We start from the raw sequence: 27,811 nt of genomic DNA on the forward strand, positions 1-27,811 counted from the left end.
TTGAAATTTCTACAACAAATAAACTATGTAAACCTTATATGCCCCCAGGGCATAACTTACAACCCTTGCACTGAGGGCTCTGATGGGGTTATCATCCTAAAAGACCTAATTTCCAGAACTTTCTACTACGTTAAACAAAATAGATATCTCAAAATTTTGATTGGACGTGTTTGTGGAAATGGTCGGCGTGAGAGGGGGGGTTAGTTACCCTTCAATCACTTTCGACTGTTAAAAAGACGCTAGCCCTTTCGATTTCCAATTGAATGAGCCCTTTTTGAAGTTTCTACGATAACGCTTTCTATAAAATCTTATATGCCTCTAGGGCATAACTTACAACCCTTGCCCTGAGGGTTGTGGGGGAGTGTCCTCCTCAAAAATATAATTTCTATCTGGAAATCAATTATGCTGAACAAAATGACTCAAAGGGCATTAGCCCTTTGAATTTCCAATCGAATGAGCCGTTTTTCAAGTTTCTAAGACAAAGATTTCAATTGCCCCCAGGGCATAACTTATAAAACTTGCCCTGAAGACTGTGGGGGGAGTGTTCTAATCAAAGGTATAATTTCCTGAACTTTAAACTGCATGGAACAAAATGGCTATCTCAAAATTTCGATTAGATGTTTTTGGGGAAATGGTGGGCATGGAAGGGGTATTAGTTGCCTTCGAATCACTTTCGACTTTTAAAAAGGGCACTAGCCATTTCAATTTCCAATCGAATGAGCTCTTTCTGAAGTTTCTACGACAACGCGTTCTATGAAAACCTTATTTGCCCAAAGGGCATAACTTACAACCCTTGCCCTGAGGGCTGTGGGGGGTTATCACCCTCAAAGACCTAATTTCCAGAACGTTCCAACTACGTTGAACAAAATGGCTATCTTAAAATTTTGATTAGATGTGTTCGGGGAAAAGGTGAGCGTGAAAGGGGTGTTAGTTGCCCTCCGATCACTTTCGACTATTAAAAAGGGCACTAGCCCTTTGAATTTCCAATTGAATGAGCCCTTTTTGAAGTTTCTACGACAAAGCTTTCTATAAAAGCTTATATGCCTCCAGGGCATAACTTACAACCCTTGCCCTGAGGGCTGTGGGGGAGTGTCCTCCTCATAAATATAATTTCTATCAGGAAATCAATTACGCTGAACAAAATGACTATCTAAAAATTTTGATTGGAAGTGTTTGGGGAAAAGATGGACGTGAGAGGGGGGTTAGTTGCCCTCAAATCACTTTCGACTATTAAAAAAGGCACTAGACCTTTGAATTTTCAATCGAATGAGCCCTTTTTCAAGTTTCTACGACAAAGATTTCAATAAAAACTTATATGCCCTTAGGGTATAACTCATAACCCTTGCCCTGAAGACCGTGGGGGGAGTGTCGTGCACAAATGTATAATTTCCTGAACTTCAAACTGCGTGGAACAAAAGGGCTATCTCAAAATTTTGATCGGATGAGTTTGGGAAAATGGTGGGCGTGGAAGGGGCGTTAGTTGCTTCCAATCACTTTCGACTATTAAAAAGGGCACGAGCCATTTCAATTTCCAATCGAATGAGGCCTTTTTGAAGTTTCTACGACAACGCGTTCGATAAAAACCTTATATGCCCCCAGGGCATAACTTACACCCCTTGCCCTGAGGGCTTTGGGGGGGGGGGGGGGGTTGTCATCCTCAAAGACCTAATTTCTAGAACTTTCAACTGCGTTGAACAAAATGGCTATCTTAAAATTTTGATTGGATGTGTTTTGGGGAAAAGGTGGTTGTGAGAGGGGGGTTAGTTGCCCTCCAATCAATTTCGACTATTGATAAGGGAACTAGCCCTTTGAATTTCCAACCGAATGAACCTTTTTTGAAGTTTCTACGACAACGCTTTCAATAAAAAACTTATATGCCCCAGGGCATAACTTACAACCCTTGCCCTGAGGGCTGTGGTGGAGTCCCCAAAAACGTAATTTCTATGTGGAAATCAACTACTTTTAACAAAATGGCTATCTCAAAATTTTGATTGGACAGGTTTTCAGAAATCGTGGGCGTGTAAGTGGTGTTAGTTGCCTTCCATTCACTTACGACTAGACCCCGGCGCCGCACCGATGAGGGAAGACCGCCGGCGGCGGGGCCAAAAACAGCGCGCCGCGCCGCCGGTAAGATGTACCGGTGGAGCGCCGCCGGCGCGATCAATGTTGACCGCAAACATTAATGTTTTCATCAGTCTTTCTCAAATCACAGCTTAAATTTACCACAGATTCGAGCCTATTCATGAGTTCAAAACTTCACAAGTCGCTGGCTGGAAACTGGCAGGTTATGAGTAAAGGGGTACAAAGACTGCAACAAAAATGTCGAAATTATTCAGATACACCTCAAATTATTGGAAAACTGAGTCATAGATTCGTCGTGGCATTCAATAAGATCCAAAGAATCTAATTAAAGGGAGTACACACAAAAGCCAAATTAGACCAGTAGCCTATGAGAAATCGCAAAATACCAAAGACAATGAACAAGTCCAAATGGGAGGCCCTAAGTCTATCAAAATATTTCAAAGGTTTCCCAGGGAATTAAATATCATTTTCTTCTGTCACCACTTTAAATGAAAAAAATAATTATCTTTTTGGCATCCCTGCTTTCCATAAAAAAATGAGGTGTTATTATTTTAAAATGGTTGCCCCCTATCCCCCCCCCCCTATAGGAAATAATTTAAAATTTATTTATGAATCATATTTTTGGGTTAGCTTCCGTTTCAATATTTAATTCCCCAGCCTTTTAAATAGATTATGATTTAGATAAATTTTGTATCAATAGATGGTTTTTTTTTTTGGGGGGGGGGGGGTAAAACTGTTTCAGAAAAAAAATTATATTTTTTATAAGACGTTCAACAATTGAGTATTAAACGTTAAGAAAATCTTATCTAAAAACAGCAAAAGAAAATAAAATTCTGCAAACTTACAATTCAGCTGTAGAAACAATCTGTCGGCTGTCAATTTCAAAATCCAACTGAAGGCTGAAGCTGTATAGTAGTGAATACGTTCTATAATTCTATTCAACTTGAAACTAAAATTCTTGACTATGAATGATGAAAGAAATAGCAATTGGGAAACTGAATTCGAAATTATTTAAACTCATTTCATAAAGACGATACTTTTTTTTGTCAACATATGAAGAACTGTGTATTGCAATATCTGCAATTGCATATTACATCTGTCTTGTTTTTATTCAAAGTAACAAAAGAGACGAAAATTAATGAATAAGAGAGTGGTGAAGAATTATGGTATGCAAAGTAATATTTGGCAGGGAAAGTCACTGGTGATAAATCGCTAGGGGTGGTACCGTGATTACGTGATTTTCGGAGATTCGGGGAACCAAATTTTTTTTCGGGGTGAGGCATAGATTTTCGGCGAAATACCCGAAAATTTGGGGATAGTGCAAGCCCTGCTTGATTTCTGATCAGGAAAATCGAAATACTACACCATACGAGAAGGAAAAGCTCCAACTTTGCGGTTGACGCAATAAAGAATTGCCGCAAAATTAATTTGAAGTCGACCGAACGCCGCCGCCTCTGCCGGCGGCGGCGCGCCGGGGGTGCACCGGTGGCGTTACGACACTTCGCTGGCGGTTGACCGGGCCTCGCGTCGGCGGTGTTCGGTCGATCCGCCGGCGCGGCGCCGGGGTCTACTTACGACTATTAAAAAGGGCACAAGCCACTCCGATTTCCAATTGAATGAGCCCTTTTCGAAGTTTCTACGACAACTTCTTCGATACGAAGTGCCCTGGTCTAAAGGAAAAAAAATACATTGTGCTAACATCGTTCTTATATGCCCCCAGGGCATAACTCAAAACCCTTGTCTTGAGGGTTGTGGGGGACTGACCTCCTCAAAAACATATTTTCTATCTGGAAATCAACTACCCTGAACAAAATGGCTATCTTAAAATTTTGATTAGATGTGTTCGGGGAAAAGGTGAGCGTGAAAGGGGTGTTAGTTGCCTTCCAATCACTTTCGTCTATTAAAAACGGCACAAGCCTCTCCAATTTCCAATTGAATGAGCTCTTTTCGAAGTTTCTACGACAACTTCTTTGATACGAAGTGCCCTGGTCTAAAGGAAAAATTAATAATAAATAATAGATTGTGCCAACATCGTTCTTATATGCCCCCAGGGCATAACTTAAAACCCTTGCCCTGAGGGTTTTGGGGGAGTGACCTCCTCAAGAACATATTTTCTATTTGGAAATCAACTACGCTGAAGAAAATGGCTATTCCAAAATTTTGATTGGAATTTTTTGGGTGAATGATGGGCGTGGGGGGGGGGGCTAGTTGCCCTCCAATTACTTTCGACTATTAAAAAGGGCGCTAGCCACTCCAATTTCCAATTGAATGAGCCCTTTTCGAAGTTTCCACAACAACTCCTTCGATACGAAGTGCCCTGGTCTAAGACCAAGATTGTTACTTTGATATCAGTCTCGATACTTTGATGAATATTTGATTTTTTTAAAGTTTGATTTTGAAATAAGGAATTTTTAAAAACTTGAAATTTTTTGCAGTCAAAAACGAACAAGAATTAATTAAAAAAAACTCCGAAAAATAAGTTTTTCAAGGAAAAGTAAAGGCAATTTTAAACTTAAGCTCAGCAGATACAAATACCTGTTAAAATTCAAACTCAAAACGACCAGAAATTACTATTAAAGAGTAAATGAAACCCAAAACGAACAGAAATTAAATAAACAATTATAGCAAAAACATACAACAAGTAATAATATAAATGAACAAATAGATCTTAAAGCGAGTAATGCTTAGATTGAATATGAAAATCAAGCTTAAAACGAATAAAAATCATTTTCCTATTGAAGTATAAATGAAACTTAAGGAACAGAAATTATATAAACAATCAATGCAAACAAACATACAATAGATATTAATATAAATTAATAAATAAGTCTTAAAACCATTGAAACTTAAATTGAATATGCAAATCAAGCTTGAAACGAAAAAAAAAATCACTACAAACAAGAGTTTGGGTATGACCTCCTTCTCTCACTGTAAAAGTCTAAAACCTACTGCGTCATTGGCGTTTTACTGAAAACTATATGCGTCTTGAACAGTCTTGGAAAGTATAAACAACATCAAATTGAATATTTGATGTATAATGATATTATTGTTGAAAGATCCATCAGTTCAAGAATTTATTTCACTGTAATTGTATTTTTATTTTCAATACTGTAAGAACTGGAAAAGAAAATATTTGTAATATAATTCGTTTTCAGTTAAGCGACAATGACGCAATAGGCTTTTGGTTTTTATTTACAGTTAGGAAAGGATGCAGTATCCAAACACTTGTTTGTAGTGAAACTATATTCGTATTTAACAACTTTAAAAAGAGCTAATAAATTAAACTGAATATTTGATGTATAATGATATTAACTGCTGAAAGCTCATCAGTTCAAAATGTTACTATAATTTTAATGTTTATTTTCAATATTAAGTACAAAAGAAAATATTTGTCATAAAATTGGTTTTCAGCAAAGCTCAAATGACGCAGTAGGTTTTAGACCTCCGGAAAAACAGCCTAAAGAGATGACAAACAAAGCATATATGGTACAGCAAAAGAATTATCAATTTTTATAATTTTTAGAATAGCTTATAATCTTTATAATTTTTTAATTTGATTTTTTTACAAAATAAAATTGTGATTTTATAATTTAGAATTATATATTATATAATTACATATAATATATGTAATAATATGTTATTAATATAGTATGATATATGTATAATATAGTATAATACAGAGTAATTATATTAGGCTATATTGTGATATAATATATTATCACAGTAAGTGCAATACCGATGCCTATGCAAAGAGCAATGTGAGAACAATGTATTTTTTTTCACCAAGGCAATTCGTATAGAAAGAGTCATAGAAGCTTCGGGACGAGTTCATTCGACTGGAAATTGAAAGTTCTAGTGGACTTTTAAGTGTCAAAAATGATTGGAGGGCAACCATCCCCTGTCCCACATCCATTAATTCCCCAAACACATCCAATCGAAATTTTGAGATATGTATTTTATTTAGCATAGTTAAAAGGTCCAGAAACTGTGTCCCTGGGGATGTCCCCCCAGCCCTTGGGGCAAGGGCTGTCAGTTATGCAATTCGCCCATTTTTTACATATGGTATTTTTTATTGGAAAAGAGGGCATGTTTGAACTTTAGTTTTCAAAAAGACCAAGGGCATTCAGGTGAAGCTTTCAGATAATGTTGAGGGAAGTGTTGAACCAAATCAAAACACATTATGTGCATACAGGTTGTCAAAAGTGCGTAACTCAGGAATAACTGAAGGTATTAAGTTGGAACTTTTAGGGACTGATGAAGGGGATGACCAAAGAGGAAATATTTGCACGATACTACAACTACTGCTGCTACTACTACTACTACTATTCCTACTGCTATTACTACTACTGCTACTGCTTATGTAGCGACTACTACTAAGGCTGAAGACATTGAGATGAAAACCTGTGAAAATGTTGAGGGGAAAGTTAAACTGAATCAGAACATACTATGTACATACATATTGACAAAATGGCGTATCAGCAATATACTAGGACCGGCTCACGGTATAAAGCCGAACCTCCCGGGCATGACCAGGGGGGGTCAACTGACTAAAAGGAAATACGTGCATACTACTAATGCCACTGTTATTACTACTGTATACCACTGTTATTACTGTTAATAATACAGTACGACTGCTACAAATACTTTTCCTACTACAACTCCTAATATGAAACTAGTACTACTAAGGCTAAAGGTGTGAAGGTGACTATTTGAGAAAATATTTAGGGAGAAAGTTGAACTAAATCAAAAATCACACTAATTGCATGCAGGTTGGTCAAACGGCTGATTTTCGGGAATGGCTTAGGGTTTTGAGTTGGAACTTTCTGGGTATTTTGAGGGGCAGGATCATTTGACCAAAACGCACTATGTGTACGCTTCTACTAAAACTACTGCTACTACTACTGCTACTGCTACCACGGTAAAATTTAAGGGCATTGTGAGACAGTGCTGAACTAAATCAAATCAGACTATGTACGAGCAGGTACAGGTTATCAAAAGGATGCATCAGTATTGCTCCAGGAACTTTTACAGAAATAAGTTGAATCCTTCAGCGTCATTTGAGAGGGATGTTAAAAAAAAGGTATTACGGGCATACTGCTACTAATCCTACTACTACTACAACCACTACTACTCCTGAAGCTAGGGGTATTAAGGTGGAGGTTTCAGGGAGTGTTTTGGGGGATGTTGAGCTAAATCAGAACACACTGTAAGCATGCAGATAGTCAAAAAATTGCACCAGCAATACTACTTTTGCTGCTTCTTCTTCTAAAACTACAGCTACCATAACCGCTACTATTGAACTAAATCAAAAAAGCTCAAGTTCATCCACGTTGTCAAGATGTCCGCGTGGGAAGAGGGTACAGAATAGAGCATAAAATAGAAACTATCACGAAAAGTTTATGTTGCTTTAAAACTAAATGAAAAGGCACTATTCTTATGCTGGTTGTAAATAAGACGTCTCAGCAATATCGGGAACGACTTAAGGTATTAAGTTGAAACTTTCAGGGCTACTACTATTATAACTTTTGCTCTTACAATTGAACTAAATTAAAAACTACAAGTATATCCAGATTGCCAAAATAGCATAGATACAATTTTTATTAGAAATTAGAATAAAAAATTTTTCCCACAAAAAAAAGTTTTGAAAGATAAGCAAAGAGACAGTAAACCTATATTAAACCAAAAATAAGTAGAAATCATTTCAAATAATTTACTATAAAAAACTACCACAAATCACCATCAATAAATAAATGAAACCCAAAATGAACAAAAATTACAATAAATAACCAACTCAAACTCAAAACGAGCAAAAACTAAGATGAATAGGCCTGACGCCCCCCCCCCCGTGCCTTCTAAGGACAAGTCTATAATTTGAACTTTACTGAAAACAAATACATTTTACATGGTTTCACTTTTTTAACTTTATTAAATACAAAATTATCAAGACTTTTAGGCTATATATATATTATATATATATATATATATATATATATATATATATATATATATATATATATATATATATATATATATACTATATATATATATATATATATATATATATATATATATATATATATATATATATATATATATATATATATATATATATATTAAACTGTTAGTCCATATTCATTTGTTTTTTTTTGTTGTTTTTTTTTACTACTAAACCCTAAGGAAAAAATAATGTGTACGTGCCTACAAAGACGTCGTAAATTTAGAAAAGCGTCGATTTGGAGCTAGCACGTGAACAAAACAATAGAGCAGTTGACGCATCAGTGTTCATAAAAAAGGAAAATAAATGACCTAAAAAGGAAAAACGAAATAAAAAAGGAAAAGAAAAAAAAATACAGAAGGCAATGTCGGGGTGCTAACATTTCGGCGAACCGTCACAAGCATGATATGTCATTACATCGAATTGTCAGAACCTACAACCGTCATAAAATATAACAAAATTTATAATTTTATATAATAGTAATAAGTATATAATAGCTTAGAAACAAATTTTGGCTATATATTTGCACATCATGGGGGTGGGGGTAAAGCATAGCATATGCTTTCCTAACCTAACCTAACCTAGGTACTTCCTCCCCCCTAAACCCCAACAAATAAAGTTTTAAAATTTTCGATGGTATGACGGTTCGAGGGTCTGACGGATTTTTTTGTCGATGTTATGACGGATTTTGTATTGCTCCTAACGTTCGTGCTCCTTACGGTTCGATGTTATGACGCCTTCCCGGCAATATCATACTAAGCGTACGAGCAACCTGTGGAAATGCATTTATTTAGACTGATAGTCTTATCAGAATTTCGTATATGAAAACTCTTTTTGGGACGGAGTACCCATTTTTAATAGCAAGCTTATCTCTTTATAGCACAAAATTTCTTCCAAATCTTCAATTAAGAAATGCTTTAGTATATCTAAAATGGTAATTCTGCAAAATTTGCGTTATCTCAAAATGTCACATTCCTCGCCTGTTAAAATAAAAAACACCAAGTGCAAAATTTATGCTTTGAATATTTAAAATTCGGTTTTACTGAGGTACAAGGAACGGGCAATGCGCGCAAGGGGAAAGGGGAATGAGGCAAGTTTTTTTTAAAGTGCCGTAACTTTTTTTCACACTCAACGGAGTGTTTGTCTGTTTTGCTTTTTGATGACTTTCTTTAAGAAAGAGAGCGAGAGGGAGAGAGAGACCATTGCTGCTCATTGTAAGATTTAAGAGCTCTCTAATTGTATGGGAGAGAGAGAGGGAGAAAAAGAACGAGTGGCAACTAGCTTTCGTTCATTATAAGTTTTAGTCACTCTTTACTTGTCGAGTTGCTGCCCATTATCCACCATCTGATTTACAGTGGTGGAGCCAGGCACGTACGCAGGAATTTGTTTCGGGGGGGGGGGGGCCAAATCCTTCAAACCCATTATTCTGCAAGAAAAATCAGAAAATTATGGGAAAATGAAAAAAATCGGGAGATTTAGGGGGTGGCCCGGGCCCGGAGGCCCCCCGCTGCGTACGTCCCTGGGTGGAGCAGTTGAACAGTTTTTATGGAACAGTTTTTGGAACAGTTTTAGTAGACATTTTTGTTTTTACTAGACAAGAGGTTTGGTGGCGGAGAATGATATGAATTGTTCATTAGGCATCTTTTTAGTAGACAGGAGGTCCCGGTGGTGGAGAATGATGGAAATGGTTTAGTAGACATCTTTTTAGTAGATAGGAGATTTAGCTGGCGGAGAATAATGGAACAGTTTCAGCAGACAATTTTAGTATACGGGAGGTTTAGGTGATGGAAAATAATCGAACAGTTTTAGTAGACATCTTTTTTGTAGACAGTTTTCAGTTGACAGTCTTAGTAGACAGGAGGTTTCAATGGTGGAGAATAATGGAACAGTTTTAGTAGACATTTTTTTAGTAGACAGAAGGTTTAGATGGTTGAAAATAATGGAAACATTTTAGTAGCCAGTTTTAGTAGACAGGAGGTTTAGGTGGTGGAAAATAATAGAACGGTTTTAGTAGACATATTTTTAATAGAGAGTTTTATTAGGCAGGAGGTTTAGGTGGTTGATAATAATGAAACAGTATTAGTAGACCTCTTTTTTATCTGAACTGACTTCCAAATAATTATCACCAAACAAAATTTGATGTATTTTCTTTATTTTGTCAAATTAAAAAAAAAATAAAGAAAATAATAAAGCTCTCTGATGATTTTAAACATTTAGCATCGTTAGAGTTGTTAATTAGGCTAGAAACAATTCACGCAAGAAACTATTATTAGAGACGGATGATTCCTCCCAAAAATCAATATTTTATAAATTTGCATTGGATGGCAAGTCCAAACTATATAAAATATGCATATTTAAAATAAGGACAAAAAGAAGAATGTTGAAAGAAAACAAAAAAGTCGAAATGTGACAAATTAGTTTTTCAGAGAAATTCTGAAACTTGAGTTGGATGTAACCCCTTCCCTGATCCTGTAGCATCAATCACAGAGAAAAAAAGACGTTACTTTCCTATAATTCCTTGGGAAAAAGTGGGCTTGACTTTAATTTTTGTTTTAATTTTTGATGTATTTTTTGTAAGGCAATCACATTATTCCTAATTTCTGGAGAGACAAATGATCCCGTTTTTTGAAAACCAGGAAGATTTTAGAATCCCTACAGGGTAATCCCTCCCCTAATTCTGTAGCGTCAAGCAAAGAGAAAAAAAAAGTTACTTTCCTATAAATAATTCCTTGGGGAAAAGTGTGCTTGACTTTTATTTTTATTTTTTTATATTTGCTGTATTTCCGTAAGGCAATCATATTATTTCTAATTCCTGGAGAGACAAGTAATTTCACATTTTGAAATCAGGTTGGTTTTAGAACCTGCTGTATGAAATTGTAAGGTAGTAAATAGAACCAGAAATTTTTCAGTCATTAGATTTTTTACAAGCAGTCTTTTGTTGTTTTTTTGTGTGTGTTTTTTTACCAAAGGGAAAAAAAAGGATCAATGGTGTATAATTTTTTGAAAAATCACTTTTGGATATGTTAGGCCAATCTATTTTGAGAAGGATGTTGGAAGGGTGCATGGATTTATAACCTATAAGACTGGGGGGCAACAAGTACGGTCCTGGATCCCTTCTGGCCCAAACCCTGTATAGTTACTTATTACACAATTTTCATCTCAGTGCCATTCAGGTATCATTTATAAAATGACCCAGTTGCTTGGATATTAATCATATAAGATTAATTATTTTCAAGTTATTCCCTGGAACACCTTTTGGAATATGACCAAAATAGGCATCAGAAAATAAAAGTTAAATTAGGAGTTGTAAAATGATAAATATTCGTTTTATATTGCATTTTTCAACTTACATGGTGAAACAAAAAAAAACTTTAACTTTATAGAAAGAATCAAATGCACAAAATTTAATTACAAGATATAACGATTTCAGGCTTATGATTCTAAGTAATTTTGGGGAATTCTAAGAAATTTTAGCTTTAGAGATAGCATCCAACAACAACAACAACAAAAAATCATAATTATAATAATAGGAAGTGGAACTTCTTTTTCGAAGAAAAATCATCTACGAGCATCCTCAAATAATCCCTGAGGAATCACAGGCCAAAAAGGCTACGACATGTACAATGTAGGGGATGGGAAAACAGTTTTAGGAAAGAAGGGGTGCTGCTGGGGCATTGACAAGAGTAACCCGGTTTAGGCCCTGCATTAAAACAGACTGATGTTCCCAGCAACAGATGACTTTGATTCCCAACAAGGTGTATCCATCACTTATGAAGTACACACTTAATATATTTTGCTCTCGGTCGTCTTTAGTGGAATATTAGCCTTATTTTTGTAATCAAAAAGCTCAGAAACCGTCAAATACTAACTTTAGCAGAAAACAAAATACTATTTGTGAAGCGTGTACGTTTTTATTTAGGAAAATCATGCTGCGATCTTGTTGGATGTGTAATCTTGTTGAAGGGGTACAAGAAAAAGGCCACGTGTAATTCAGGTGGGATATCTCAGCATCACTATGATTTCAACAAGGAGTGACAACGTTATAATCTCATAACGTTGAAATCAGTGGCTGATCCAGAGGGGGACGCCCCCCCCCCTAGCGTAGTCTAAAGTAGTATAATTTACTTAATTAACCCAAGTTTGCGTTAATAAAACTTGCTTTTAACGCAAGTTTAGCGGATCAACCTATTTTGCCACCCTCCCAAATTTTTTTTTGATCGGATCAACCTATTCTGCGCCACCCCCTAAAAAAATCCTGGATCCACCCCTGGTTGAATTCCTTAGCACCATCTTAGAAATCCTTAAGCACCATCTTTGTTGAATATCAAACACCTTTTTGAAACTATCTGCTTAGCTTTTAGGGTTTAGGATAATTCCATAAGTACTTCCCGGTTTGTTTTGAGTCGAAATAGCATTCCGAAAATGCTCCTCAATATGTTGCGAGTTAAAGAAGGTACAACATGTCGAAAAGGGTATAACATGTACAAGCAAATTTTGGGGCGGGGACTTGGAGAAGAGACGGGCCTTATTGGCTCACTTTGGGCCGCCCAATGGCACAAATTGAAAACCTTATATGGCTCTAGTTAACCTTATATGGCTCTAGTCTAGTTTAATAAGGGGCTGAAATCAGAAATTTTTTAGCTTGACGGATTATTGTCAAAACACCTGATAGTATATCGTCCCTTATAATCATAATTGCGCTAGTAAAGGCAACCTACTAAAGAATCAACAACGACCTATAGTAACCAAAAATTAAAAAAAGGCACTTTTTGAACAAAATAACTGTCAATTGAGAAAAAAAATGCCATTTGAAGTTGATTCAGTAATGTTGACTTTAATCTAACAAATTAATGGGTATTTCCAGAGATAGCCTGACCCCCCCCCCCTCCCCAAATAGGCTAGTGTCGAATCGAGATGAAAACTGCATCATTGGAATTGCCGCTGTCGAAAATTCTATTCAGGAAAATCATTTTTTAAAGTTTCTTTTTTCTTTCTTTTCGCCAGCGGAACACTAGAACATCAAAAAGACCTGTTTAAGGGCTCGTTTCAAAGGAATTTGCAATACCTGATGTTTTGTGTAATTAACAAAATATAATGTTGTAGTAAAATATAATTTTCGACTAAAAAAATCTAATTATTCGTATACAAGATGATAGAACATACGTATCTTTTGACAAGGAATATGATATCATAATATAACATGATGTCATAAGATATTTTAACACATGTATATTTTTAAAAGTTGTGTTCCTGGAATATGATATCACATTTGAGTGGTTTCAATGAGCAACTTCCTGGGGTTCATTCTAGATCCAGCCACAAATCTAGCCTACAAGCTCTTCAAAAGGAAACGCCATAATAACAAAATTCTTACTTTGTAATGTCATATCATGATATGGATTTTCTGGATTGCTTCCATTTTGATTCATGTCTTTCAGCTAAATTTTCGTTTTATTTTCAATTTTACTATGGTATTTTCTGTCTACAGCCTACTTGTATCTGAAATATCTGCATGTTGTCAAACAGTTCGTGGTAACGAATTGTATAGTAAGAGTGAATCGTCTCAACAGTAACCGAAACTCTAAATAACAGAATTTTAATATCGAATACATACATCAAAAGAATTGGATTTTTATGCTTATTTTTAGACAACAGAGGCAACGTTACAGCATTGCCTATAATAAAGAACCATAAGGCTTCAGGGTACTTGTTAAATATCCCGAAAACACTCAAGAAGTTTGATCTGTGTGATTTGAGAAAAACCGGTTTGTTTTTCGCATTCAGTTATAATTAGCTTAGTCTCAGTGAGAAAAACTACGACGTAGGTATATTTTAATTAAATATTTGAAATGTAAAGGTGGTTATGTAGGGGCTGGCGGGGGCTTATTCGATTGGATATTGAAAGTTCTGATGCCCTTTATCAAAGTAAAAAATAATCAGAGGGCAACCAAAGCCCCACGCCGTTTTTCCCCCAAAAGCATACCAGGAAAATTTTGAGATAGCTATAAGTTCAAAATAGTCCAAAGGAAAAATAAATACCTTTTTCCAACGCCTTTTTTCCTCCCCTCCCCAACGCCCTTTTCTCCAAATATATCCGATCAAAATTTACTGATAGTCATTTTATTCAAAATAGTCCAAAGGTCGAATACTAATGCAGCCGGGTTTGACAACCCCCCCCCCAGCCAGGGGGGGCAAGGGCTGTAAGTTATACAAGCTGTTCATTCCTAACATATAAGGTTTTCTATGGAAATGGTTGTCATATAACTTTGGAGGAGTCTCATTCGATTGGAAATCAAAAGTTCTAGTTCCCTAGAACTAGATATATCCTACTGATATATCTTGGAATTAGGGGATCATAGTAATAATGGGACGAAATTATGATGGTAGGCTAGCAATTATTATATATCTTGAAAAAAAAAACGCTAAACGGGGATCCAAATTACGCCTTTTTTTGCCATCTGATTCTTCTGCTATATCAAAATATTACCTTTTTATGTTTCGAATTGTTCATTGGTATAATCTGCAGTTGGCTACAGTAAAGATATGACTATGAATTAACAATGAAAAGTCTTTTGTCGAAAGTCAGTAAACAAAACCGAAGGATCCATTTCTTGATACCTTACGACAGCGCAGTGGTTAGAGCCGTTATCTCCTGATCATATGTGGAGCGGCTCGATCCCCGTTGACGTAGGGAAATTTCGCGTCATTGAGTTACTAATAATTTTTTGTATAATTCTCGAATGTTTTTTTTTTTACATAGACATACCACTGTCTTACTTTTGAAGGTTGAGGCTTACTGCGGGGTGCGTGAAAACTTATTTATTTTTTAATCCGAACTTTTTGGCCACCAAACGAGCTATTAAGCCCATACTGGATTTCATTGTATCCATGGAGACCTTTTTTATGTTGAAAATTGCATCTTATTTTAATGTCATGTTTTTAGATCCAATTATTATTTATTTATTAGCCTATTATTTTTTTCCAGAGGTACTTTATATGGAAGGGGTGATCGTATAAACTTCGGAAGGGACTCATTCGAGTGTAAATAAGAAATTCTAGTGATCTGTTTAAGAGCCCAAAGTTATTGGAAAGCAACCTCCCCCCCCCCACCAAGTCCTTTTTGCCCCAAATGCATCTGATCAAAATTATGAGATAGTCATTTTGTTCGAATTAGTCCAAAAACAGCGGGACAAGGGCTGTAAGTTATGCAAGTCACCTATTGTTAACGTATAAGGGTTTAAATGGAAGGATTGCTTGTATAAAATTTGGAGGGGGCTCATTTAAATGGAAATCGAAAGTTATAGTGCCCTTTTTAAGTGTCAAAAGTCATCAAAGGGCAATCTGTCACCCCATGCCATTTTTCCCTTTGTGTGTTCAATCTAAATCTTGAAAAAGTCATTTGTTCAAAATAATTCAAATGTCAAACAATTATGCTTCCGGGGTCTATACCCCCTAGACTCTCGAGCAAGGGCTATAACTTATGCAAGTTGCCAATTATTAACACATAAGGATTTTAATGGAAAAAAGGGCATGCCTAATCATAGGCCTCTAAAAAGGCTTAGAGTATTAAGGGGAAACTTTATGGAAATATTGAGGGGAATGCCAAACACTATCAGAACACTGTTCTTGCTAGTTGTGAAAAGGGGAATATCAGCAATATCTAAAAAACGACCGAGGTTGTCAAGTTGAAACTTTCAAGGTATGTTGAGGAGATTGTCAAAGCGAGATTGAAGGGCAGCCACCCCCTTCCCTCTTTGCTTTTTTTAGGTGCCATCTCTTCTCAACGGTGATAAAAATTTTGACATTTCCATTTTGTTCAAATGGTCAAAATGTCTCAGACCTATACTTCAAGGGATGTCATGCCCCCCATAGCCCCAGGGCAAAGACTGAAATTTACGAAATTTACCAATTATTTGCATGTAGGATTTATCATTAAAAAAGGAGAAGTATTTGATTCTGGGTATTTGAAGTATTTGAAAAGGCTAACGGCATTAAGATGAAACTTTGGAGAATATTTAGGGGTATGTGATACTAAATCAAAAGGCAATATGTGCACCTAGTTTATCGAAAAGAATGATCTACAGTATCTTAAGAACGGCTGAAACTTTCAGTTGAAACGTTCAGGACATGTTGAGGGGAATGTTGAAAAGCAATTGGAGGGCTGCCAGCCACCCCTCGTGCCACTAAGAGTAGCCCTCCCTTCAAAAAGATTCTATCAAAATTTAGAAATAAATATAATGTTGAAACTAGTCTAAAGCTCAAATACTATGCCTATTGGGATGACATAACCTCCCGCAGCTTTTGAGAGGGATACCAGGCGCAATAATACACAATAAAGCCGAACATCCAGTTTATCAAAAAGGAGCATTTGCAATATTGTAAGAATGGCTGATAGTATTAGATTGAAACTTTCAGGATATGTCGAGGGAAATGTTGAAAAGCTATTGGTGGGCAGCCAACCCCCCTTGCCCTTTTTTGATGCTCCCTTCCCTCATCACTGATCAAAATGTTGAAGAAGCGGTTTTGTTCAAAACAGTCAAAAGATCTAGTAACTATGCCTCCAGGATGCACTGCACCCCCCCCCCAAAAAAAGCTCCCTGAACAAGGGTTGTAAATTATGTAGTTTGGCGTTTTTTACTTGCAGGATTAATCATTAGGAAAAGAGGGAATGTTTGATTATAGGGTGTTTGAAAAGGCTAAGAATATTAAGGTGAAACTTTGAGGAATATTGAGGGGCATGTTAAACTAAATCAAAATATACTATGTACATCTTGTTGATCAAAAAGGCTTATCTGCAATACCTCAAGAACGCCTGAAGGTATTATGTTTGAATTTTCATGACATGTTGAAGAGGCTGTTAAAAAGTGGTCAGAGGGCAGCCACCCCCCCCTCCCAGTCTCTTTTTAGCTACTATCCCTTCTAAGATATCTAATCAAAATTTTGGAACATCCACCTTGTTCAAAATTGTTAAAAAGTCAAATAACTATGCCTTCGGGGATGACATACCATATATCAAATACGGGGGTAAAGCATACCATATATTAAATACGTAACCTAACCTAGGTACCTTCCCCCCTCCCCTAAACCCCAAAAAACAACAGTTTAAATATTATAAATTCAATGAGAAACCACACTCTTCGGTATGTTTAGATGGTAATTACCCGCTTTACGGGTCTCCATCACTGCATTCCTTCGACAATCTATAGTGCTGTGTACCATTAAGCGCAACTGTACCAGTTTAAATATAGTTCCCGGAGTGAAAAACCCCTTGTAATGCCTATGTTTATAACAGCGTCTCGTATAAGTACCGATCTGATTTTCAATACAATTGTCGCGCGCTTACCGCTTTGTAAAACTGTACCGTTTTTTGGGGTTTGGAGGGACTAAAAGGTACCTAGGTTGGGTGTAAAGGTTAGGTTACGTATTTAATATATGCTATGCTTTACCCCCCCCCCATCCCCTTAATGTGCAAATATATAGCCCAAATTTGTTTCTGAACTATTATATTTTCATCCTTTTTTGTTTTATTTCATTAGCATTAATGAAACTTCACTTTTCGTGCAGTTATCGCTTTTTACTTAAGTACCTGGCGCAGTACCGCCATTCTTGTGACACCTTTGCCACACTCTGTACGCACATCCTGGTGTACGCCGTTTCTGAAAGTAGGTGACTCCTCGGAAGTTAGTCAAACAGTTCGTGGTAACGAACTGTAAGTAAGGAGCGACCCGGCTCAATGGTAACCGAAACTCTAGTAAACGAGTTTTTGATACCAATAGATATATCAAAAGAATCAGATTTCAATGCTGATTTCAAATATATAACTTTCATCAAGTTTAGTGCTACCCATCAAAAGTTACGGGCCTGAGAAAATTTGGCTGATTTTCAAAAAAAGGGGGAAAGACCCCCTAAAAGTTATAGAATCTTAATGAAAATCACACCATCATATTCAGCGTATCAGGGAACCCTACTGTAGAGATTTCAAGCTCCTATCTACAAAAATGTGGAATTTTGCATTTTTTACCAGACGTAAGATCACGGCTGCGTGTTTATTTGTTTTGTTTTTTTTTCTCCAGGGGTGATCATATCGAGCCAGTAGTCCTAGAATATCGCGGGAGGGCTCATTGGAACGGAAATTAAAAGTTCTAGTGTCCTTTTTAAGTGAGCAAAAAATATGGAGGGCAACTAGGCCCCCTCCCACGCTCATTTTTTCTCAAAGTCACTCGATCAAAATTTTGAGAAAGCCATTTTGTTCAGCATGGTCGAAAATATGATAAATATGTCTTTTAGGATGACTTAATCCCCCGAAGTTCCCAGAGGGAGGGCTAAAAGTTATGAACTATACCTAATGTTAACATATAGTATTGGTTATTGAGAAGAATACAGAAGTTTTCAGGAGGTTTTTTTTCTGGTAGTGGGAGGGAAGGGTGGGTCGGTGGTTATGTTGGAGGATCTGTTCATGACGGAAGTTTTCATGTGGGAAGGGAAATTGCCATGAAGGGGGCGCCGGACTTGCCAGCATTATTTATTGGTTATTGGGAAGTATACAACCATTTTCAGGAAGGATTTTTTCTGGAGGGGGGGGGCTAGAGGAGGGGGTTACTCTGGAGAATATTTCCGTGGAGGATGTTTCTTTGGGGTAAGGGACATTTCTATGAAGGGGGCGCCGGATTTCCAAGCATTATTAAATAAAAAAGCAGAAATTAAATAAAAAAAACAAGTTTTTTCAACTGAAATGTAAGAAGGAATATTAGAACTTAAAACGAACAGAAATTATAACGTATATGAGGGGGTTCTCCCCCAAGTCAATACCTCGCTCTTTGCGCTACAGTTTTTTTTAGTGCTTTCAAAAGAGCTATCTATTCTAATTAAACGGTCTTTGTGTTTCAGGGGTTTGTGAATCAAAATTTTTTTTAACTTTTAACGTAAAGAGCGTGGTATTGACTAAGGGGAGAACCCCCTCATACACGTAATAACATATACGTAATAAAAAAACAATAAAAAAACAAGTGATACGGCTCAATAGTAAAACTTTTAAAAACGGAATTTTGATGTCAATAAATGTATCAAAAGAATGTGTTTATAATGCTGATCCTAAATATATAAATTTTATTAAGTTTAGTATTACTCATCAAAGGCTACGAGCCTGAGAAAATTTACCCGATTTTTTAAAGAGGGGGGAAACATCCCCTGTAAGTGAAAGAATTTTAATGAAAATCACACCGTCAGATTCAGCGTATCAGAAAACCCTATTACATAGGTTTCAAGCTCATATCTGCAAAAATCTGCAACTTTGTATTTTTTGCCAGAAGAAAAATATACAAATATAGAAGTTAGTTACGTAAGTTAATTTGTAAAGACATCCATTTAGCAAAAGAAAAGTAAAATTTTTATGCAAATAAAAGCTGCATTAACTAAAAAACGATCAGAAATTAAATAAAAAACAAGTTTTTTAAACTGAAAGTAAGGAGCAACATTATAACTTAAAACGAACAGAAATTATTCCGTATATGAAAGGGGTTGTCCCCTCCTCAATGCCTCGCTCTTTAAGCTAAAGTTTGACTCTTTCTCAGAACTCTATTTTTTAAAACAATAAAAATCTTTAGCTTAAAGAGCGAGGCATTGAGGAGGGGACAGCCCCTTTCATATACGGAATAATTTCTGTTCGTTTTAAGTTTTAATGTCGCTCCTTACTTTCAGTTTAAAAAACTTGTTTTTTTTATTTAATCCTACGCAAAGATATGAATGGAATGAGCCTTCAATCAGAGGTAATGCTAGAGCGTTGCCTATAGTAAAGGCCATACGGCTCCAATATTTTATTATTTATTTATATATTTGTTTTTCCCAGAGGCACTTCATAAGGAAGGGATCGTCGTATAAACTTCAAAGGGGGCTCATTCAGTTGGAAATCGAGAGTTCTAGTGCCCCTTTTAAGGGTCAAAAGTGATTGGAAGGCAACTAACACCCTTTCTACGCCCATCATTTCCTCAAACACATCCAATCAAAGTTTTGAGATAACCATTTTGTTCTACGTAGTTGATTTTCGGATTGATATAATTTTTTTGAGGAGGACACACCCCCCACAGCCCTCGGGCACGGGTTGTAAGTTATGCCCAGGGGGTATATAAGGTTTCAGAGGCAACGCTAAAACGGCTCCTATGTTTTATTATTATTATTTATCCATTTATTTTTTTTTCAGAGGCACTTCATATGGAAGGAGTCGTCGTAGAAACTTCAAAGGGGGCTCATTCGAATGGAAATCGAGAGTTCTATTGCCCTTTTTAAGGGTCAAAAGTGATTGGAGGGCAACTATCCCCCCCACGCCCATCATTCCCCCAAACACATCCAATCAAAATTTTGAGATAGGCATTTTGTTCAGCGTAGTTGATTTCCAGATAGAAAATATGTTTTTGAGAAAGACACTCCCCCACAACCCTCAGGGCAAGGGTTTTAAGTTATTCCCGGGAGCCATATAAGAATGATGTTGGCACAATGTATTATTTATTATATTTTTTTCCTTTAGAGCAGGGCACTTCGTATCGAAGAAGTTGTCATGGAAATTTTTATAAGGGCTCATTCAATGAAAAACTAGAGTTGTCTGTTCCCTTTTTAATAGTCAAATGTAAATGGTAGGCAACTAAACGCCCTTCCACTCCCCTCATTTTCCGAAACACACCAAATTAAAATTTTGAGATAGCCATTTTGTTCAGCGTAATTGATTTCCAGATATAAATTATATTTTTGATCGGGATACTCCCCCACAGCCTTCTGAGCAAGGGTTGTAAGTTATGCCCTGGGGGTATATAAGGTTTTATAGAAGGTGTTGTCGTAGAAACTTCAAAAAAGGTTGATTAGATTGGAAATTCTAAGGCCAGAGCCTCTTTTAATAGTCGAAACTGATTGGAGGGCAACTAACCCCCCTCTCACGCCCACCTTTAAACACATCCAATCAAAATGTTGAGATAGCCATTTTGTTCAACGTAGTTTTAAGTTCTGGAAATTAGGTGTTTGAGGATGACAACCCTCCCCCCACAGCCCTCAGGGTAAGGGTTTTACGTTATAACATGGGGGGATATAATGTTTCGTACAAAAAGTGTTATTGTAACATCTTCAGAAAGGGCTCCGCCGATTGGAAATTTAAACGGCTAGTTCCTTTTTTAATAGTCAAAAGTGATTCTAAGGCAACTGACACTCCTTCTACGCCCAGTCCCCAAACACATCCAATCAAAATTTTGATATATCCAATTTGTTCAACGTAGTTGAAAGTTCTGGAAATTATATGTTTGAGCAGGACACCCCCCCCCTCAGTCTTCAGGGACAAGGGTTATAAGTTATGCCCTGAGGGCATATATGGTTCTTATGGAAGGAATGCTCATATAAACTTCAGAGAGGGCTCATTTAATTGGAAATTGAAAGTTCTAGTTCACTTTTTAAGCATCGAAAGATATTGGAGGGTAGCAAGCCCCCCCCCTCTCCAAACCTCTTTCCCAAATGCATCCAATAAAATTTTAAGATAGCTATTTTGTTAAAAATAGTTCAAAGATCATGTAACAAAAATTCCAGTGTCGACATAGCCCCCCAGGGCCCGGGGGCAGGCGTTGTAAGTTATGCCCTGGGGGCATATATGGGTCTTAAGGAAGGGATGCTAGTATTAACTTCAAAGAGGGCTCATTTAATTGGAAATTGAAAGGTCTAGTTCACTTTTTAAGAGTCAAAAGAGATTGGAGGGCACCTAGACCCCCCCCCCTCCACGTTCTTTTTCCTCAAACCCATCCGATAAGAACTTTGAGATAGCTTTTTTTTTAAAAAATAGTTCAAATATCATATAAAGAAAACTCCGGGGTCGACACAGCCCCCCAGAGCCTGAGGGCAGGTGTGGTAAGTTATGCCCTGGTGGAATATCTGGTTCTTATTGAAGGGATGCTCGTAAAAACTTCAGAGATAGCTCATTTGATCAGAAATTGAAAGTTCTATTTCAGTTTTTAGAGTCAAAAGAGATTGGAGGGCAACTAGCCCCCTCCCCCACACCTCTTTTTCCCCAAATGCATCTAATAAAAATTTTGAGATAGCCATTAAGTCAAAAATTGCTCATAAGTCACATAACAAAAACTCAGGTGTCGTCACAACCAGGCCCGGGGGCAGGCGTTGTAAACTGAGCCATTTTTTCGAAATAGTTTAAAGGTCAGATAACAAAAACTCCGGTGTCGATACATCCCCCAGGGCCCAGAGGGAAGGCATTGTAAGCTATGTCCTGGGGTCGTTTGTGGTTCTTATGAAAGGGATGCTCGTATAAACTTCAGAGAGGGTTCATTTGGATGGAAATTAAAAGTTGTAGTTCATTTTCTCAGAGTGAAAAAAGATTGGAGGGCAACTAGCCCCTCCCGCCGCCCTCTCCGCTTTTGGATGTATTGGATGGATAAACCCATCCGATAAAAATTTTAGGTGACAATTTTGTTAAAAATAGTTCAACCGTCAGATATTAAAACTACAAGGTCGACATCCCCCCCCCCCAGGGCCCAGGGACAGGCGTTGTAAGTTATACTCTGGGGATATGTATGGTTCTTATAGAAGGGATACTCGTAACAACTTCAGAGAGGGCTCATTTGATTGAAAATAGAAAGTTCTAGTTCACTTTTAAAGAGTCAAAAGAAACCGAAGCTTAATCTAGTCCCCCCACGCCCTTTTTCCCCAAACCCATCCGATAAAAATTTTGAGATAGCAATCAGATAATAAAAACTCCGAGGTTGACACAAGCCCATTTTTTCACTTTGACATTATTACTTTGATACCAGTCTTGATACTTCGATGAATATTTGATTTTTTTTTTAAAGTTTGATTTTGAAAAAAGGAATTTTTAAAAACTTGAAATGTTTTGCAATAAAAATCTAACAAAAATTGACTAAAAAAAACTTTCCGAACAGTGGGTTTTTTAAAGAAAAGTAAAGGCCATTTCAAACTTAAGCTCAGCAGATACAAATACCCTTTAAAATTCAAACTCAAAACGACCAGAAATTACTATTAAAGCATAAATGAAACCCAAAACGAACAGAAATTAAATAAACAATCTTAGCGAAATCATACAACTAGTAATAATATAAATGAATAAATAGATCTTAAAGCGAATAATGCTTAGATTGAATATGAAAATCAAACTTAAAACGAAAAAAAATATTTTCCTATTGAAGTATAAATGAAACTTAAAACGAACAGAAATTAAATAAACAATCAATGCAAACAAACATACAATAGATATTAATGTAAATGAATAAATAAATCTTAAAACGAGTGAAACTTAGATTGAATATGCAAATCAAGCTTAAAACGAGCAAAAATCACCACAAACAAGAGTTTGGGTATGACCTCCTTCTCTCGCTGTAAAAGTCTAAAACCTACTGCGTCATTGGCGCTTTACTGAAAACTATATGTGTCTTGAACAGTCCTATAAAGTATATACAATATAAGATTGAATATTTTATATATATTGACATTTACAGCTTAAATGTCCATCCGTTCAATATTCTTATACACTGTAATTTTATTTTTATTTTCAACGCTGCAAGAACTTGTAAAGCAGACGTTTTTAAAATAATTTTTTTTTTATTAAGTGCCAACGAAGGTAAAGGTTTTTGGTTTTTATTTACAGTTACGAAAGGAGGCAGTATCCAAACACTTGTCTGTAAGGAAACTATATTCGTCTTTAACAACTTTAAAAAGAGCTAATAAATTAAACTGAATATTTGATGCATAATTATACTAATCGTTGAAAACTCACCAGTTCAAAATTTAGTAGTAATTTTAATGTTTATTTTCAATATCAAGTACAAAAGAAAATATTTGTCATAAAATTGGTTTCAGCAAAGCGCCAATGACGCAGTAGGTTTTAAATTTTTACAGTGAAAGAAGGAGGTCATACCCAAACTCTTGGTTGTAGTGATTTTTGTTCGTATCAAGCTTGAATTGCCTATTCAATTTAAGTTTCTCTAGTTATAAGATTTATTTATTGATTTACATTAATATCTGTTTTATTTTTATTTGCATTGATTTTTTATTTAATTTATGTTCGTTCTAAGTTTCATTTATACTTAAATAAGAAAATATTTTTTTTCGTTTTAAGCTTGATATTCATATTCAATCTAATCATTACTCGCTTTAAGATCTATTTATTCATTTATATTATTAGTTGTTGTATTTTTTTTGCTATGATTGTTTATTTAATTTATTTTCGTTTTGGGTTTCATTTATTCTTTAATAGTAATTTCTGGTCGTTTTGAGTTTAAATTTTAGAAGGTATTTGTATCTGCGGAGCTTAAGTATAAAATGACCTTTACTTTTCTTTGAAAAACCTATTTTTCGGAAAGTTTTTTTTTTTAATTTATGCCCTAAAAAAGGCCTATTTTTACAAGGCAAGAACAAGAAAGTCATTTGCCCATTTGATTGATATTTTTCTAGTAGTCTATAGAACCTTTGTTTGCATGCTTGATCTATTCTATGAAAATATGTTTTGGCTTTTTTTTCCTTCCCTTATCTATCTCTCAATGAAGTGGATAAAGAGCTTTCGTTCAACTTTTCTTCAAGACTAGAGTAGAGCTCAGCTGGTATAGAAGTTTAGATATATTTGAAAAAATTTCAAAAGAAGGTCTGAAACCTTTAGGGAATTTGTGAGACATAAAAATGATTCTAATAATATATATATATATATATATATATATATATATATATATATATATATATATATATATATATATATATATATATATATATATATATATATATATGAGACATTCAAACCACATCAAAACCCTTGATCATCCTTTTTTCCTTGTATAAACTTAACTTTGAGTAAGCAATTGGATGCCAATAGGCTATTTTCAAATAAGATGGGCTAACTGCAAGGATAAAATTTATACTTGATTTTGTATCTGATTGGAGAGGCTTGATGCAGTGGATTTTTAGTTTTTTGGTGCACATTCAGCAAGATAAAGAAATACACATTTTTCTTGAACAGTTGGTCGTTTTACAAGGATGGAAGGTGATTAGAAGTTCAGCTGCCATCCTTGTAAATGTTCACAAAAATTAAACTTTCAGAAATGTTCTGAAACACGCAAGGTCATATGTTCAGACTCCTGATTTGTAAAGTTTTAAATTTGTGTCTTAAAATAAAAAACAACAAAACAAAATGCATGTTCAAATCATTTGATTTTCCAATTAGGTTTCTAATCATTAAGGTTTCAAAGTAAAAAAAAAAAGTAGACTAAAACCAAAATTAAGTAAGAAATTGAAATTACTTCGAAATTTTGATCTGATGCCAAGTGAAATCATGGGAATGCAGGTGTGTGTGGAGTTTGAGAACTGTTAGATGCCCTCTGATCCATTTTGTCTCTTAAAAAGGTACCCGATATTAAAGTTTGCCTTTGAATGAGCCCTCTCCCAACTTTTTACAATCATTCCTGATTAGGCCAGAAAATTGAAATTGTATGGAAGAGATGCTGCTTTCGATAGGTCTGTGCTAACGCACAAACTGATATGTCCTGTTCTAATCTGTTGAGTTGGGAATGTTTTAATTTCAAACGTTTTAATTAGTGTAGACACTATTTATTTTTTTGTTTTAGAATATAATGGACATAGAAAGACTGGAACTGGAGGCGGTGCTAATTGGCTTACTTAGAGAAGATTCTACCCTGAATAATAGGTAAGAGTTTTTTTTATATCTATGGAAAGATTGTGATGTAGAATTTGCCTTAATAGGAAAGGTTGAAAGAAAATTATAGCCAGTGGATGCAAGTCAACTGTCTTTCAGAAGGAAAAGTGGAAAGTCCAAGAAATGTAGCTATAGCATTAGAGTAGATTGTCATTCATGGTTTTTCTATAAAATGCTTCTTTCATTATATTTAACTCTTTATATCACTGTGTTCAGCATGTAGACTGTTCAGAGGCAATTTGACTTAAGTCCATATTAATCAATCAGTCTCTTATTTTTGGCAAGAACAAAATATAAATGCAAAAAAAAAAAAAAAATAAAGCACTAAACAAGTGGACGCTACTAAACAGGGAGGCGGATAAAAAGCAAAGTGCCAAAAGAGTACGAGATTCTCAAAAACAGAAATCCGTGCAGATTGATGGACTTCAGCCAAAGTTCAACAACTATTAACAACTTGATTTTGAATTAACTCCTGGACAATCCCTATCAAATTGAACAAATGGTGAGGGGGGCAATCTAATGGGTATGAGGAATACAAGTCCTTGTGTAGGGAAAAATTGAGCCTTTGAGTAGAGGATATGAGCCCTTATGAGAGGGTTTGGTTAATAAACTGTTCCAGTTTCTTAGTTAATTGAAATTAAATTTGAAGCAAATGGGAATTTAGTTGCAATTTCCACCAGGAAAACACTAGATTAACAAGCGTCTTTAGTGAATCTACTTCTGCACAATCCTTATCAAATTGAGAAAAATGGAGACAAATAACCAATCTAACGGGTGTGAAGAATATAAGCCCCTGTGCAGGGAAAAATGAGCCTTTGAGTAGGGAATTTGAGTCCTTGTGAGAGGCATTGGCTGATAAACCGTTCCAGGTTCGCAGTTAATTCGTATTAAATTTGAAGTAAATACGACTTCAGTTGCAATTTCCGCCAGGAACACTGGTTAGGTAAAAAGTCAAATTTGGCTACTTTAAGCGCTCTTGTTTTTTTTCTCATTATTTGATAATAATACTTATTTTTGAAATAAGAGAACATACCTGTTTATTTTCTTTACGTATATTTACCTTTGTCAATGGACAAACTAAAACCAGTGACGGTTCTAGGCCTGAGCAAGGGGGCTGCTGCCCCCTAGTTTTCTGACTGTTTTTACACTCCCTTGGCATACCTCTCCTCCCCCAGATTATGAAGCTTAACACCGCTGCTGAACTAAAACCATGAAATGCTTTGACACTAAAATTTTTTTGTTTTAGTATTTGTTGTTTTCTTTATTAGTTGATAATAATGCTTATTTTGGGAATACTCTTGAGAAGTTACAAGTGTAATTTGATGCTAAAGCCTTAAACAGTTCAGAAAGCAGAATTAAAAATAAGCATTAAGCCCCTAACACTACAATTTGAATATTTTTCTTTTATGTATTTTTCTTTCGTTTTCTCCTGGGGTTTTATTATGGGCTGATGTTAATCTTTTCTGTGTTTTAAGTTAATTATCTCACTTGCTATAATTTGTAAGTGTCTGATTCTCTGAGCTTATCACTAATTTGAAAAAGAAATTTAGTTACGCTATACTGCAGAACAAGTGTTTCTCTCTTATAAAGTCAGTAAGTAGCGTGTCGTGAAATAGACGCTTAGGCTTCTTTGACAATAATTCTGATTTTTAGGGAATTTTCTTGTGATTATGAAAGATGTCTTTCTGTAAAAGTTCATCTTCTTTGCTTGAGACTGGTAATGGCAGCCTCTAAATTAAAAAAAAATGCTGGTAAAAAATCAGCAAAATAGCTGAGAACACATGACACCAAATAGCTTGAAAGGATTTAGCTTTCCTTTGAAGGTGTACCTGTCTTCAGGAATCAACAGATAGTTACTGCCTAAATTTTTAGAGATATAAAGCATTGTCGAATTTAACCAACTAGTTTTGCTTGCTCATTTTTGTGGTTCAACATGGCAACACTGGACGATTCAACCGGTCAACAATTTTTTTGAGTAAACAGATGTTCTAGATACATTACTATCCTACGAATGGCTTTTGGTTACGTGCTCTGGCTTA

General features: G+C 35.7%; 1 protein-coding gene across 3 annotated transcripts in view; it reads left to right on the plus strand.

Moving 5' to 3' along the window:
- LOC148939510 (uncharacterized) overlaps nucleotides 1–27,811 on the plus strand; it is a 120,288-nt gene that overhangs the window by 21,800 nt on the left and 70,677 nt on the right. For all 3 annotated transcript variants that reach the window (XM_089106677.1, XM_089106678.1, XM_089106679.1), the window contains exon 2: nucleotides 25,684–25,763. The gene's annotated coding sequence lies outside the window, so the exon portion shown is untranslated. The remainder of the gene's footprint in view (nucleotides 1–25,683; nucleotides 25,764–27,811) is intronic.

The sequence above is a fragment of the Artemia sp. Qi Xiang Cuo genome, chromosome 21 (genome assembly GCF_049724085.1).
Source record: "Artemia sp. Qi Xiang Cuo chromosome 21, ASM4972408v1, whole genome shotgun sequence".
NCBI lineage: Eukaryota > Metazoa > Arthropoda > Branchiopoda > Anostraca > Artemiidae > Artemia > Artemia sp. Qi Xiang Cuo.